The sequence below is a fragment of the Lissotriton vulgaris genome, chromosome 11 (genome assembly GCF_964263255.1).
Source record: "Lissotriton vulgaris chromosome 11, aLisVul1.2, whole genome shotgun sequence".
NCBI classification, from domain to species: domain Eukaryota; kingdom Metazoa; phylum Chordata; class Amphibia; order Caudata; family Salamandridae; genus Lissotriton; species Lissotriton vulgaris.
Window position 1 is genome coordinate 458,334,525 of NC_141699.1, and position 17,283 is coordinate 458,351,807.

Here is a 17,283-nt window from a genome sequence, read left to right on the forward strand (position 1 = left end):
TTAATCTTTTTTTCCCCTGGTTTTCATTTTTTTACTTCTTGTTTTATTTAAGTTTCATGCATGGGAGGCAAAACAAAAACATATAGATCAGTTTATACTAGTTTCAGTACAGATACAAATCATATTGTAGGAGGAGTAAACAAGAATACATAAATTTGTGCAAACATAAAGAAGTGCGGTATCACAGAATGTACAATCAAAACTGGCTCATTCTATACTAGACTGTGTTGAATCATCTACTTGAGTTTAAGCCTCTAACTTTAGCCAGGGCCTTTTACCTCTCAAAAACCTCCGCAACAGTAGAGGACAACTCCGCTACATTACAAGGCCTAGGAGAAATCAAAACTCGAGAAATAGCTAATCCAGCAGTGACTAAGATTATAGAAAGCAGTGTCCAGTGTGCATGACTAGAATCCCCATTATAGGCCAGCATGATCTTCTGTGTAGTAATAACTATATCTAATCCAAGGTGGTTTTTTCCAGAAGTGTGTATCTCCCTACCAGAAAACCATTAACTGTGGAGATGTGGCAAACATATGGACAATGTTAGCACCATAAACTCCACACTTAGGTCAATTCAGCTTATTGCTTGAATATTGAGTTCTTGAAAGCCCCACCTAACAATCTTATCAGGAGTATAATACAGCATAGACACTGTCTTAAATTGTTTTCATTTCAGATTAGTAGACCAAACAGCATCTTTTAGTGTTGTAAATGCCAAGTGCAGGTCCAAAAAGAGAATATCCCAGATCAAGCCTTTTGTGATACTCTGGCCCCCACCTTCTGCAGCACGGTTCGGGGCATCTACAACAAATTTACACTGAATCCTACCCTTGTGGCAAGTAGTCTGGATCCTCCTGTACTGAAGCCCTCCAGCAGACAGGATTCCGCACATGTTTCTCTGTTCCCATCAATAACGTACAAACAGGTGGTCAGACTTCTTTCTGCAGCCAAATCTGGCTCACCGTTGGGCCCCTGCCCCCCCCCCCCAAGATCTTACTTTATGTGATCAAACTGATAGCCTGCTATCTCACAGAGCTATTCAATCTTGTTCTCTCATCTGGTACTTTCCCCAAAATATGGAAAAACACCTCGATTTTACCACTATTAAAAAAAAGCATCATATTAAAAAAAACAATCAGGATAAAGCAGACCCAGGTAACTATCGCCCGATAGCCCACCACCACTGCCAGCAAAAGCTCTTAAAAAATATATGAATCAAGAACTTACCACATATATTAATAACAATGGCATTCTGGATCCATCCCAATATGGTTTTTGAGGCAGACATAGCACCGAGCTTGCACTAATCACAGCTTCTGAAGAAATTAGGCGCTTTGTAGATAACTGAGGCATGGCAGCACTGATCCTTTTGGATCTGTTGGCTGCATTCGACACAGTGGACCATGGCCTCCTACTACTCGCCTCCAAGAAATAGGCATCTCTGGCACCACCCTATCATTGTTTAACTCCTTCCTTTCCAACCGGGAACAATTTGTGGGGATGGATGGCCTTCGCTCTCAGAGTTTGAATCTTCTGTGTGGGGTCCCACAGGGCTCAACCCTCTGCCCGACTCTCTTTAATCTGTATGTGGTTCCCCTGACCAGGCTCATCAAATCCTTTGAATTTGCAATGGTGTCATACGCCGATGACACCCAGATTAGAGTATACATCTCTATTTCTAACTTTCATGCTTGTATGGGACAGGTGAGTAGATGGATGTCAGAGAACTGTCAAAAACTGTCCTCCAATAAAACATATGTTCTTCTTTTTGACAGAAATGTCTCACACTGGTCCTCAGACTGGTGGCCTATCAAACTTGGCCTTCTCCCCATTCTAGTCCCCAATGCAAGGAACCTGGGAGTCATCTTGGACCCACCCTTTCATTCCCTCTCCATGTGAATGCAATACCTCAGCTATTCTTCTATTCTATTCTATTAAAAATATTTATACAGCGCACTATCACCATCGGTTTCTTGGCGCTCTTGATAAAGATAGCGGTGATCCAGGAAAGGGGGATTAATCATATGCTGCTTGAAAGAGCAGAGTTTTTAGGAGAGTACGGAAGCTATCGTACTTAGGACAGAGACGGAGAGAGAGGGGTAGGGAGTTCCAAGTGGCGGGAGCCAGAACAGAGAAGCTCAGGCCTCCGTGCCTTTTTCTTTTAAATCTGGGGACCTCAAGAAGATTCAAAGATGCTGAGCGCAGAGCTCTGGCAGGAATATGACGGGACAAGGCTGATGAAATGAACTTAGGGGCTGCGTCCTCTAGGGCCTTAAAGGTGGTACATGCCAGTTTGAAGATACACCGTTTTGAGACAGGGAGCCAATGCAGACTGCGGAGTAGGGGGGTGACGTGCTGGTGTTTGGGCTGGCAGAAAATCAAGCGGGCAGCTTGGTTCTGCACCAACTGAAGTTGATGAAGGTGACATGTGGGAATTCCTGCGTACAAGATGTTGGCGTAGTCAAGCGTGGAGGTGATGAGAGCAATGACTACCTGGGTCAGGGCTTCTTTGTTCAGAAACCTACTGATCTTGCGAATTCGCCTGAGCTGGAAAAAGCAGGCAGAAGTTACCGCGTTGATGTGGGGTCTCATAGAAAGATCTTGGGAGATGGTCACCCCCAGGCTTTTGACAGAGCTCACGGGAATAGGTGCCGTCCCCAGAGATGTAGGCCAAAAGGAGGCGTTCCATGGGTGATTGGGGCCACCCACCAAGACGAGCTCAGTCTTGGTGGGGTTTAACTTTAAGTGGCTGTGGTACATCCACTCAGCTATGGTTAGCATAGTGGACTGGAAGTTAGTGCAAGAAGAGGGGAGGGAATCGACAGGGAAAATTAACTGCAGATCATCAGCATAATTGTATATTGTGACCGGGAAGTTGCGGAGAGTGGCTAGCAGTGGTTGGAGATATAAATTAAAAAGAAGAGGGGATAGTGCCGAGCCTTGTGGGACACCACAGTGAAGGGGAGAATAGGGCGCTGAGAAGGTGGAGAGGTGGACGGACTGTGAACGCTGGTGGAGGAAGGATTTAAGCCAGTTAAGGGCCACTCCTTGGATACCGGCGTTGGAGACACGGTCGATCAAGATGGTGTGATCGACCGTGTCGAATGCCGCAGAGAGATCCAATAGGACAAGGGCTTGAGCGATGTTCTTGTCAGCTCCTTTCCTGAGGGTGTCCATGACTGCCACTATGACCGCCTCGGTGGAATGGAGGGGTCTAAATCCAGCTTGTTGAGGGTCTAGAAACAATGATTGTTCTATGAAGGAGCTCAGGCAGCGGGTCACGTAAGTTTCCAGAATCTTGCCTAAGTAGGGGAGGAGGGAAATAGGTCTATAATTGCTGAGTATGGTAGGGTCTGCATTAGGTTTCTTCAGAATTGGTAAAACGGCAGCTTGCTTAAAGGAAGATGGGACCACTCCGGTAGCAAGAGAGTTGTTGAGTAATGCTAGCGGGGGGCCCGGGCAAGCAAGAAAGGCTCCTTTGAGGACCTGTGGGGGGCAGCAATCATTGGGGGATCCCGAACTTACTTTGTGAAGAAGTGATGAGAATTCTTGTAGAGAGATCGGTGGGAATTTAGTCAAGGTGCTAGTGTTGGGGGGAGGCAGAGGAGGAGGCGTAGGAGATGCAGGGGTAGGGATGTTATGTTTTATGGTTATTATTTTTTCTATGAAATAAGAATTAAGTGAATCGCATAGAGCTTGTGACGGCTGAGGTTGGGGAGTGACTCGATCTGGAAGGGAGAGCTCATTTACAATTGAAAAGATATCTTTTGTTTTATTATTCGAATTCAGAATTTTTTGTGAGAAGTAAGCTGTCTTGGCTTCCAGAATAGATTTTTTATAAGTTTTTAAGGACTCAGTGTATATGAGTTTAAGTTGAGGGTCGTAGTGGCGACGCCAACGGCGCTCTGTTTGCCGCAGGGCGAGTTTGTCTGCTTTAAGTTGGTCCGTATACCAGCGTTGAGCATCGTGGGGGCGCATTGTTTTGATTGTTTTCAGGGGGGCAGCTTTATCGCTAGCCAGGCGTAGCCATTCATTGAGTTTCTCAGCCTGATTCTCTACTGAGGATAGCGGCAATGGTGCCGAGGATGCCAGTGAGGCGTGGAAGTCGGGAAGATTAGCCCTTTTCCAATTGCGAGCCATCTTGTTCTTAGTGCGAGTGGAAGGACACGAGGTGTGAAGATGAAGGTGAAAGGAGATGAAATGGTGGTCGGACAAAGAGCATGGGAAGACTGAGGGGGGTGAGATGTCGAGATTGGATGTCCAGACTTGGTCTAGAGTGTGACCTTTCAGATGGGTGGGGGAGTGAATATGTTGTGAAAGGTTCATGCCTTTGAGAAGTTCAGTGAATTCCACTGATAAGTGGCTTTCATGGACATCCGCTGGCCAATAGTTGAAATCGCCGATTACGATAATATTGGCATGGTTGATAGTCAGTTGAGCGATAGCGTCGCTGAAGAGTTTGGGGAAGAGAGGCATAGGATCAGGGGGTCTATAGAAAATGACACAGACAAAAGATGATTTAGGGGAGGTGAATTGTAGCGCCAGGTGTTCTGTTTTAGCGATGGGAGCCATCGTGATCTCTGAGAAGGTGTGGATAGAGCGAATGATAGCCGCCACTCCGCCTCCGGTCTTTCCAGCAGGCCGGTTGGCGTGCATGATATAATATCCCGTAGGGATAGCAGCAAGAATATCGGGGGCGGAATCTTCGGTGATCCATGTCTCTGCTAAGAGGAGGATATCGACAGAGCTTTGGTGCAGTAGTTGAAAAATTTCAAGCTATCTGTTACACCTTAAAGATCCTGAGGAAAATCTTCCCTTTTATACCACCTGACCTACAGAAAACAGTGGCTTCTGCATTAGTTCTATCAAGGCTGAACTACTGCAACAGCCTTCTGATTGGAATCAATAAAGCCCTCCTTGTCAAAATGCAGGTCCTACAAAATTCAACCTCCTGTTTGCTCTTTAAACTAACAAAATATGCTTCTGCAAGGGCGGCCCTTAACTCTCCCCACTGGTTACCTGTGGAAAAAAAGATGAATTTTAAGGCACTCTGCATCGTCTTTAGGGCTCTACACAACCAGGGCCCTGCATATCTGATTGCCCACTGCGGTCCTCTTCACACCGCCTGATGGAAGTTCCCAAGTCACGACTTTCCAACTGGGGTGGCAAAAGCTTTCTATACATTTCCACCAGACTGTGGAATCAATTGCTTCTCTCACTCAAATACTCACCAGACCTTATATCCTTCAGGAAGGGTCTGGAGACTTGGACTTTTAAGACCTAGTCATGTGCTTCTTTCTTTTTCGTTTTCAGTCTTTGTTCCCAATGGCTGGCAGGAGGTTGGACGTTGGCACCTAGATGCCTTTGGGTATTAGTTGCGCTATATCAATAAATAAATAATTGCAACATTGTAGGGGTAATTTCAGTCACAATGATAGTGCTCCATTTTAAAGCTAGCTGTAGGCAGGGGTCAAGTCTAACCTGGCAAATGAGCATATATGCCGCACATATTACCTGCTTCTGAGAAGGTTCATGTAAGAATGTCAATAAGTCCTGTATCTCTACGAATTTAAGAACCTTTGCTCTTAGAAAAACATTTCAGAGTTGTAAGTATTTATAAAAGTGTTGGCGGGGTATTAAAAAAGTATCTTGCAAATTATGAAAGGTTTGAAAACCATTACAATCATAAAGATCTCCAAATCTAGCCCACTGTTTCGCTACCTTATCCTGAAAAATGCCTGGGAGGAATGGATTATCCCAAAGAGAGAATCAATTAAAGTATACCGGCAGAAAATACCTAGCAACAATTCCTCGCCAGAGAAAGACTAACCCCCTGAGAGTCTTAAAGCGTACTCTCTTGAAGTAATTCGGGTCACGAATCCGGTAGAGAAATCTACAGCTATCGTGGCTTAGCAGACGTTTGTGATTGAAATCCTGGCCCTGTTCGAAAGAAGGCTGCATAACCTAATCATGAAAGAGGCCCAACAGTATCATTTGAAATCAGGGAGCTGAAGACCACCTTGGTTAAACGGAAACTTAAAAAATGTAGTTGCTCAGCATGCACGTTTGTAGACCCATATAAAACTACCTATCATCTCATCTAGTTTCTTTAAAAATGAATTAGTAACTCTCAGAGGAATTGAGCGAAATACGTATAAAAATTTAGGGAGAATCATCATATTTATGATGTTACACCTGCCAATTATGCTTATGGGTAATTTTTTATGCCAATTCTTACATTTTTTAATAACGTTGTGGAGTACAGCATCATAGTTTCGTTTAATTATGCTTTCAATCTGGGATGTAATGCGAATATCTAGATAAGTAACTTCGGGCATGTTCCTATTACAGGGTTATCTGGTGTAAAGTTCAATAGACCCCGAGTTTTGTTAGTATTCAGTTTATGTTCAGAAAAAGACCCAATTATTCCTGCCTCCTGAATAATTAATTGTAAAGATTGACCCAGGTCCGTCGTAAAAATAGCAATGTTGTCTGCATAAGCTTTGACTTTTAGTTCATTAGGTCCCGGACATAGTGGCAGGATATTTTAATTAGCAAGTAAAACCTGAATAAAAGGTTCGAGATATAGGGCAAACAATAATGGGGAACCAGGACATCTCTGTCATGTGCCCCTATTAAACTGGAAAAACCTAGACTGAGAGCCAGCATAACTTAATTTGGCCTGTGGTGAACGATAAAGTCCCATTATCAATGAAAGAAATGAGCAAGTCATACCAAATGAAGTTAGGATAGGCCACAGGCAGCCCCATCCCTCACACTCAAAGGCTTTTTCCGCATCTAGTAGTATCATTCCCAAATTGAAACCAGATTGTTTGGCCGGGTCAAATGCCATGATGGCAGTATTAATGTGTGCTAAAGTATCTCAGTCCACTATAAAGCTGTGCTGTTGGCTGGAGGCCAGTTTAGATATCAGGGGAGCAAGACGATTAGCCAAAATTCTGTCGTATATTTTGTGGTCAGCATTTATAAGCAATATCAGGCGATAGGATCTGCATTCTTCAGTGTTTTTTTCTTTTAGAAAAAAAATACAATATTGGTAGTATCCCAAGTTGGTGGCACAATACTGGTATCGCCTATCTCTAAAACAGGGGTCTCCCACCTTTTCTGCATTGAGATCTACTTCAGCTCAAGGAAAGTCCTGCCGAGCTACTAGCAAATGTTATCACTATATAATAGTGGCTACGTGTGTTAACATTACACTATGACCACTCTAATCAGGATTATCAGTAGTGACCACCCAAGCATTCTAGACAAGGTTACCAGCAGAAATGGCAGGAAAACATTTCTCGATTTTAAATGCCACTGCCTCACTAATAAAGTTACATTCAAATGATCACATTTTCTCCGGCACAAACGACAGAACTAAAGCAGTAAATCCCACTCAACTCAGCTTAAATTATCATTTGGCAATCAACTTTAAATGTGTTTTAGAACTAAAATATGTTGCCTTCGTCAGCATATTCGTTTTTGAAAATACGCAACTTTTTTCTATCAAATACCACTTTCCCTTTTTGGTAACCAAACTCAGTTTTCAGAATAAAAACCTTTTAAGAAAAACATATTTGCCTTAAAAATATCGATTTTTTCATTTTTAGAAAACACACAATCCCCAACTATCAGTAATATCATGTAAAAATGCCTCAAATAGACAGTTTCTGCTTAAAGTGCCCAAGTATCACAATCATAGGTAATTGACACTAACCATAGCACCAAGGATGCCTATGATATGTGAATAATGGCCACCATTATATCAGGTCCAACGTACCAAGGCTGGATGCCATAACATCCAGGATGCCCAATGTATATCAAATATGGCCATTATTATTCAAGGAACAGTCCTCATTCTGTCAGGGGTGGCTAATAGTAAGCCAGTCATGCTCTTAATAAGTCAATGACGGCAGCCGGTATGGGAACATTACACTAAAAAAATACCTGTATTAATCAAGGATGACCATTATTACACTATACCACTATTATGCCATGAATTGAAACAATTGCATCAAAGATACATTGTTTTTAGGGAGGAACAACATGTCAGACAGGCACATAAATTAATGCATATGAGGCTTTTATTTGTTCTTTGCCCCGGATCCATACCCTACTCCTCTCAGCTCTTGGGTTGATCATGCTCCTAACAAATTTTTCTCTGGCTCCTACAGTCCCACACTTTGGTGGGTCAGCACAGATTACTACTGTCACTCTTTGATAGTGCATTGTTCACATATGTGCTAAGATTGATAAGGCAGGACGTATTATATGGCCAATCTCTTTGTTATTTTGAGTTAGAGTGGATATAGATGGTCACTTGGCAGACCCTGTTACACAACTCAGTTTGTGTTTGACTGTCATATAGGGCTCTGCTATTGGCTTGGTTGGCTTTCACTCGAAGTGTTTTGAGATGAGCGGTGCTGCTTTCTTTCATATGCATAGACTCTCTGAGCTTGTCTGGGTTTGTCTTTAACTCTGAGAGCTACTTTCAGGGTCCTCCTGGTGAGCTACTAGTAGCTTCCGAGCTACTCCTTGGAGACCCTAAAATAACCTTGGCAAAGAGTGGAGTTCTTATGTTCCTAAATATTTCATAAAAATTCAATAGGAATCAAATTGTCGCCCAAGGCTTTACCAGCAGGGAGCGACAATAAAGCTGTCAGATTATCTTCTGGCGATATATCTAAACAGAGTTGTGCAGCATCCTCGGTTGGTAATGAAGGAGGTACTGCTCTCAATAAATAGCTAGAAACCTCCTCTGTTATTATTTCATCTGATGGAGCATAGAGATCTTCATAAAAAGATACAAACTGTGCAAGTATCGTATGAGTTTCTGTGAAAAGTACGTTGTCCACTCCTTTAATTCCTGTTATTGAATTTTTAGCCTTATTATCGCTAATTTATAAGATAGTATCCTACCCACCTGTTCACTGTATTTATATTGGGTAGATCAATATTTATTATAGCAGCAGCCACACTTTCCTTAATAATCCCTGCTGCTGACTCTTGTGCTTCTATCAGCCTAATATAAACCTGGGTCTGATTACCATCATGTTGTCTAATAGCAATTTGTTCCAGGTTGATTTACAGTATGGCATCCTCTTTAATGGACGCCTCTCTGGTTTTATTTTTTACTAGTATAAATTGTTGTGTAATTCCCCTTATGAATGCTTTCATAGAGTCCCAAACCATGCAGGATCAAGTAGTATTAGTATTAAAATGTATGAATTCTGCCAACAATTTCCCCATGTGTAAAATATAATCGTCATCAGCCTATAGGTAGCACAGGAAAGAAAAGAGCGCCTTGAGTTACTTATCGGTTGTATTTGAAAAGATAACAGAATAGGGTTGGGATCTGATATGATTTTAGGACATACCTCAATCTTAGCTGTTCGAAGTCCAGGCTTTGTTAACCCAGACCATACCTATCCTTGAGTACTGCCTATGTGGATGTGAACAGTATGTAAACCCCGGGAGGTTTAGAGGTAAAGCTCTCCATGCATCCCTGAGATTATGCAAATGTGCTAACTCCAAGACAGAAGCCTGTACTTTCAGCATTCTAATAGTTGTCCGCCGAGTAGTGGAGTTGAAAGATTGGTTCATGATACAATTAAAATCACCAATGACAATTGATACCCCTTGCAATTCCAATATAGTTAACATGAGAGAGTCAAACATCTCAGGGTCATCAGCATTAGTTCCACAAACAGCGAACAGCAAATAAACCATATTTAATACAAAAATGTCAAGTTGAGCTATAGCCCATCTCCCCCTTGGACCTGCTAAGACTTGATGGGTTTTATACACAAGTGTCTTGCTAGCTAAGATAGCAGTGCTCCTGATCGATAATCCTTAGCTGTTTAAGCAGTACCCGGATTTATACGCCAAATGGGTTTCCCTTACAAAAGTCAGATGAGGTCGGTTCATCTTTAACTCCTCACGTACAAGCTGATGTTTACGTCCGGCATTTAACCTAGAGACATTCCAAAATAAACATTCAATTACCCCCATGTTATGACTAAAAATACCTCATGCACAATAAATTCTCCTGCAACACCAACAATCATCCTAGAACACCCTTCATGGACACAGTCTGTACTTACAATGGAAACTATGACAAACTGCCCCTTGTGCCCCTGTTTCCAGTTTTCCCCCCTTCTTGACTCAGTACCCCTCGCCACTGTCCCTGCTCCCACCGCTGCTCCCCTGTGGGCCGCCCCCTTTTGCCTTCTGTGTCCCGCTCCCATGCTACTCGCCGCCCCGCTCCCACCTTCGAGCTGCTCCTCCCTCCCACCTTGGCACGCCAGAAGCAAGCCCGTCTGCGCCCGTACACACCAGGACCGTGCCCAGCACCAGAACCCATGGACCCTGCAACAGCCATGCCACCAGACTCCATTACACTAGCCGAGACCACCGCTGCTTCCAGGCTGCCCCGAAACGCGCCCACGGCCCTTTTTCCTGCCACGCCTGCAGCTTCACCTGCAACAGAACCACGAAAAACCCTAGGACTGGACTCAACCACCTCCGCTGCATACTCCTCAACACCAGCTCCGCACACAAACACGCCGTCTAGCTCTGAGACCTGTTTGACACATCCACCCCAGACATAGCCTTCCTGACCAGACTTGGTGGAACGACTCCCCGGTGCCCGAAATCGCCATAGTCATCCCAGACGGCTACAAGATCACCCGCAGGGATCGCGCCAACGGAGGAGGAATAGGCATCGCCCACAAGTCCACCCCCAAGGTCTCCACCCACGCGGACGACACCTTCAACACTGCCGAACACCTGCACTTCCTGATCCACACCGACCCCAACACCACCCTCAGAGGAACACTCATCTACAGACCCTCCGGACCCCGGGCACAGTTCAGCGACTCCATCGCCGACCTCACCAGCACCCAAGCACTGGCCTCCATTGACTACATCCTCCTCGTGGATCTGAACTTCCACCTCGGGAAGAAGAACAATGCCAACTCCACCACTCTGACTGAAAACCTCGCCAACCTCTGCCTCAGACAACTCATCACTGCACCCACCCACTCCGCTGGACACACACTGGACCCCATCTTCTCCACTAGCACCCACATCACCTACCACCACACTACTGAGCTCCACTGGACCGACCACCAATGCATCCACTTCACCTTCAAGAAACCAACCACGCACCACCACACCCAACTGATGCCTGGCCGCTGCTGGAGCAAAGTGACAGATGATCAGCTGACCACCACCCTCGCCCAGAACCAACCCACTGACCCCACCGACCCAGATGCCACCGCACACAACCTCAGACAGTGGATCAATGACTGCGCCATCACCCTTGCCCCTCTCAAGAAACCCTCCAACAACCACACCAGCAAGAGAGCCACCTGGTTTACCGACCAGCTCCAGACCTCCAAACGTGTATGCTGGACCTGGAGAAGAAACGGCTCCAAGAATGCACACTGGACAGCCACTTTGCCCACAAGGACGCCACCCGCAGACATCACCACCTCATCAGATTAGCCAAGAGATCTTCCTTCAAAGACCGCCTGGATAACAATGCACATAACAGCAAAGACCTTTTCAGAATCGTAAAGGAACTCTCCAACCCCAGCGCCAACACCAATGAGGTTCCGCCCTCACAAGAACTGTGCGACTCACTGGCCACCTTCTTCCACCGCAAGATCGCTGACATCCACGACAGCTTCCACACCACGACTGCCACAACTACGCTGGACTCCACCCACCCTGCAAGCCCCCCCCACACCACCTACCTGACCTCCTGGGCCAACACCAACGACGAGGAGACACGCAAGGTTATAAACTCCATCCACTCAGGATCTCCTTCAGACTCGTGCCCACACCACGTATTTAACAAAGCAAATGCAGCCATCGCTCCCCAACTTCGAAAGGTCATCAACATCTCCTTCGAAACAGCGACATTCCCGGACAGCTGGAAGCACGCCGAAATCAACGCCCTCCTCAAAAAGCCCAAGGCGGATCCCAAGGACCTCAAGAACTTCAGGCCCATCTCCCTGCTCCCGTTCCCAGCAAAGGTCATCAAGAAAATGGTCAACGTGCAACTGACCCGCCACCTCGAAGACAACAAAATCCTGGACCCGTCCCAGTCCGGATTCAGATGAAACCACAGCATCGAGACAGCCCTCATTGCCGCCACAGACGACATCAGGCGCCAACTAGACAATGGCGAAACATCAGCCCTCATCCTCCTGGACCTGTCAGCCGCCTTTGACATGTTCTGCCACCACACTATAAAGACACGTCTCGAAGAAGCAGGAATCCAAGAGAAGGCCCTCGACTGGACCACATCCTTCCTCTCCGGCAGAACCCAGAGTGTCCGCCTTCCACCCTTCCGATCCGAAGCCACCGACATCATCTGCAGCGTCCCCCAGGGCTCATCCCTCAGCCCGACGCTGTTCAACGTCTACATAGCCCCCCTCGTACAAGTGGCCTGATAGCACGACCTCAACATCATCTCCTATGCCGACGACACCCAGCTTATCCTCTGAAGCTGAACTCAGACAAGACGGAGGTCCTCATCCTCCAACCCACCCCCTCTGCCTGGGACGACTCCTGGTGGCCGACCACACTGGGAACAGCACCAACACCCACTGACCAAGAACGCAACTTAGGATTCATCCTCGACTCCTCCCTCTCCATGCCGAAGCAGGTCAGCGCTGTCTCCTCCTCCTGCTAAAATACCCTCTGCATGCTCCGCAGGATCTACAAGTGGATCCCAATTGAGACAAGAAGAACGATGTCACAGGCCCTCGTAAGCAGCAGGCTGGACTATGGCAACGCACTCTTCACAGGCATCCCAGCCAAACACCTGCGTCGACTACAACGCATCCAAAATGCCGCCGCCCGATTGATCCTCAATGTCCCCAGCTGCAGCCACATCACCCCGCACCTGAGAGACCTACACTGGCTCCCCATCAACAAGAGGATCACTTTGAAGCTCCTCACCCACGCACACAAAGCACTTCACAACACAGGACCGGTCTACCTGAACAGCAGACTCAGCTTCCACACCCCCACCCGCCAGCTCCGCTCCACCAGCCTCGCCCTCGGCACTGTCTCCTGCATCCAACGAAAGACATCCAGTGACAGATCTTTTTCCTACCTCGCTGCCAAGACCTGGAATGCCCTCTCGACCCACCTACGGCAGACACAAGACCTACTCACCTTCAGAAGACTCCTCAAGGTCTGGCTCTTCAAGCAGTAGAGGCCTCCTCCCCTCCCCCCCCCTCAGTGCCAGGAGACCCTCACAAGTAAGTAGTGCGCTTTACAAATTCTCTGATTGATTGATTGATTGATTATCTCACAATCAGCACCCAGCTGGGTTCCGTTGTGAGTACTTTTTCTATTCCTTTCATTCACAGTTGACACACACTTCACACGTGGCTGCGCATATTTACCAGGTACTTACATTACTAGTTTTCTCCTTTCAGTCACATTTGTGCTGCTAATTGGGCCCTATGCTGATACCTATCAATTCTTTCCTCGTAGATGTCCCTACAATTCTAGGTCCTGGTGAGACCTCATACCGCACAGAGGGTCGAAACGTCGTCAACAGAAAGCTAAAAGCGAACCATTAGCAAGCGCATATCATTGTACATAGCCGCTGCATATTTTGTACATATTGAATGTTCGACTCTTAATGATCTGTAGAAACCTTGTTAGAAATACTGTCACAATTTAGCACTGTTAATTAAGGTTCCTGTTTTTCACTGGGACACAACGCACAATTGTCAAGAATTTTATGATTTTTGTTTGTTTATTCATGACATCATACATACTGTTTTCTACTTTATGTCTATATTATAAAATCGAATCTGATATATTAAATCATTGGTATTGGTAGTTCTTCGCCTCCTGAGAACAGGATAACCCTTGGTATTATTATTACGCAAAAGATTATTATCAAAAATAACAATGCGAGGTCACAGGAACCATTGTTTTTTAAGCACTTTTCTTTCTCAGTCATTAGAGGGAAATGTCCCTTGCACAGAACCAACAAAAAAACAACCAAGCACTAAACAGCCCCTGAAAAGAAACCAAGCACCATGTGCAGTTCCAACAATCATTTAGGCTCCGTGAAATGCATACCGAAGAATAACCAAGTTGTGCAGGTGCCCATACAGCCTAACAAACATCATACCACGAATGTGTGTTGTTCATTTGCTTGTTTGCATGACTCCTGGATTATTCACAATCCCTATCAGTTCAGTGATAAAATATGATGGCAGCACCCACTCTCATAAATCTGTTCAAGAACCACTGCTTTCAGTGCTATATAAATCCTGGGTGATAATCATAATACTCCCAAAAATGAAGCTGACAGATGTTCCCTTTCCAACATTAAGGGTCCTAAAGTATGTAACTGTATGAGCCACTCCAAGCCGGGAAGAACGAATGGCAGAAGTTTCCCATGTGGGTCTAGGTGCAATCCATTGATATGTGGCAAGATATTCAATCAGCTACTTAAGGAACAGAACCTTTACATCTTCAAACTACTTTGGGGCCATATTCCCTCTGATAGATATTTTTTTTAAAATGGCTCATCTTCATTCAGATATTATACGAATTGTCACTTCTTAGCATTCTAATGGCTCTTTGAAGTTTGTTGGTTGTTTACACATTATTTGTTCAGGTAGCTACCATGCCCCTACCCAGCAAGCACCCATGGCAATTTGTCCTAATTTGTTTTTGGCTAATCCTGATTAATTTCTTACACTATAATAAATTATACAGTATATAAGCGTGTCTCTTGTGTTTTATATATTATGAGAGCGTGCTTTTAGGTCGCATGGGAACACATTGATCCCTTTTCAGATACTGAGCCTGATCACAGATGGAGGTCGGCAGTCTGCCTCCAGTGAGACTTGTGCTCTTCAGAAGCAGTGGTGGTGAAGCCTACGTGTGCTTCTCCTGCCATCAGCATGGCGTTTTTAATTGTTGTATCAGGGGATATGAACAGACAGTGGATATAGTGAATTTTAGGCAACTGTCCTAGAGGGATTTCAGGCATGTAAGTGTTGCTGCTTCTGAAGTTAATCATCACAACAATTGGCAACTGGAGTTACATATTTCCTACACACATGCACAATTCAATCAAGTGCTCCATATATCCTTGGGGGCCACCACAAACACAAAAACAGATGTTTTAGAGTGAGGAGGAAGCCCAATGGTGAAGCATGCCACCTAGATTAGGTGAGGATCCAGCATCCTATAAATTCAAATGTTAAAATAAACATTAGTTATTGTCTGTGGGTCTCTATAGACTACAGTTGTATCCTACACCCTTTTGATCCAGTCTGTTTTTCTCTTTTAGAGTTAACAGAGATTCTTTGATGGCAGACTGCTGTGTTTGCACCTCACATTAGTTTCATTTATATCGAATGTCCTTGCGCAACAAGCCCTGTCTTCGGCCGTCAATTGATGCCTCTGTAAGTCAGATCATAAGCAGTAAAGGGGTTGGGAGTGCGCCAATGATGAAGTCCAAGGAATCAGTACTTAGTTTTCAAGTAAGTCTTTATTTGCAATCAGTTAATTCACTCGAAATTGGTGATTTTACGGTTGACTGTAAAATCACCAATTTCGAGTGAATTAACTGATTGCAAATAAAGGCTTACTTGAAAACTAAGTACTGATCCTTTGGACTTCTTCACTTGGCGCACGCCCAACCCCTTTACTGTTTTTCTCTTTTAGAAATTAAAGGTTCTACAGGGAGGTCAGGAAGCAGACCATAGTGTTCTATTGGCAATTTCCTCTCAGTCCTAATTGTTTACTTTGAGCTACAGATTGTCCATAGGTGATTAGTAGAAACATACAGCCACATGCATCAAAGGGAATTGCATTCGCAAACGCTGCGAATCACAAAAATTGGCCGTTTGCGAATGCAATTTCCATTTTTGGGATGTATTAACAATTTGTAATTTTCGCAATTTAAGAAATCGCAAAATTGCAATTTCTGAAATTGCGATTGCATTTAAGGAATCTCAAATTGAGATTCTTTAAATGCAATGCATCAAACTCTGGAAATTTGCAATTTCGCAAATAAGAGGAGCAAATTACCATGAAGTTGACCTTCATGGTAATATGCGAAAACTTTGAAAATGCACTAAAGTGCCTGAAAGTGCTAGGTCATTTCAGGACGAAGGAGCTGTCTTTTTTTCAAATAAATCTACGTTTAAATGTAGCAGACAAACCCTTCTGTTCATTTCAAATGACAAATATGTGCACACAGGTTATATAGTTCTGCCTTTTAGTGACTTTATAAGAGGGAATAAACCATATCCTCCTGTATGACTGACACATTAGATTCGACCCTGGTGGAACAAATCACTCTTGGACCAGCGTTTGACATTTTACAGTGTAATTAAGGTCACTTTGGAAGGCAATTGCTGTTGGAAAGATGATTTATTGTTCCTACAGTTTACAAAGGTGTTTAAAGAAGAAAACTGTACCCACCAGAAATAGCACTGTTATTGTCACAGGCTGACATAAAAACAGAGGGAACTGTAATAAGGAGAGAGGAAGGGAGAAAAGGTAAGGAAAAGATTAATAAATTGAACACGGAAGAGCATATGAAATGCTGCCAAGTACTGGCTCGGTTCTAGGGCAGGGGCTTTTCTTAAAACAAGGCAGATGATCCGCGAGAAAGAAATATTTTCCAGTTGTATTTTATGAAAGTCCAATCTGTGTAGTTGATATTCGCATCTCATACCGTCGGAAAACACTGTTTTGCCACCTTAATAAGTTTCCCATCATTTACCAGTTTGCACCAAGCATGGACGAAATAATTCTAGACGCAAGCCATAAGCTTGGCATAATTGGTGCAGATTAGTCAAATGGTCCAGAGGTTAGCAGCCTGTCCCAAAATGGTCACTTCCCCCCCCCCCCCCACATTTTTTTCCATGGGTCATTTCCTCTGGGAATAACTTCGAACCCGTCTAAAGAAAGCTCACAAAATGTTAGTGATCTGCTTGCCTTTCTGTCATTCAGTTCCTTTCCTTCGTTTGGTAAACATTCATTCAGTCTTTTTGGAAATATAAACCGAAATATGGGTGTCATGTGTGCATGCCCCAGTTAATTTTGTTTCAAATGCAGAAAAATGCAGACACTTAATTACAAACGGTGGTAACAACAGAAAACTGCAGGTAGTGTTTCACCACATGTATACTGGACAGTGACTACTCACACGCTACCAATATTTCCAAAGAAAGAGGGGGGGGGCTATAAATAGCAAAGCAGAACAGCTGGATG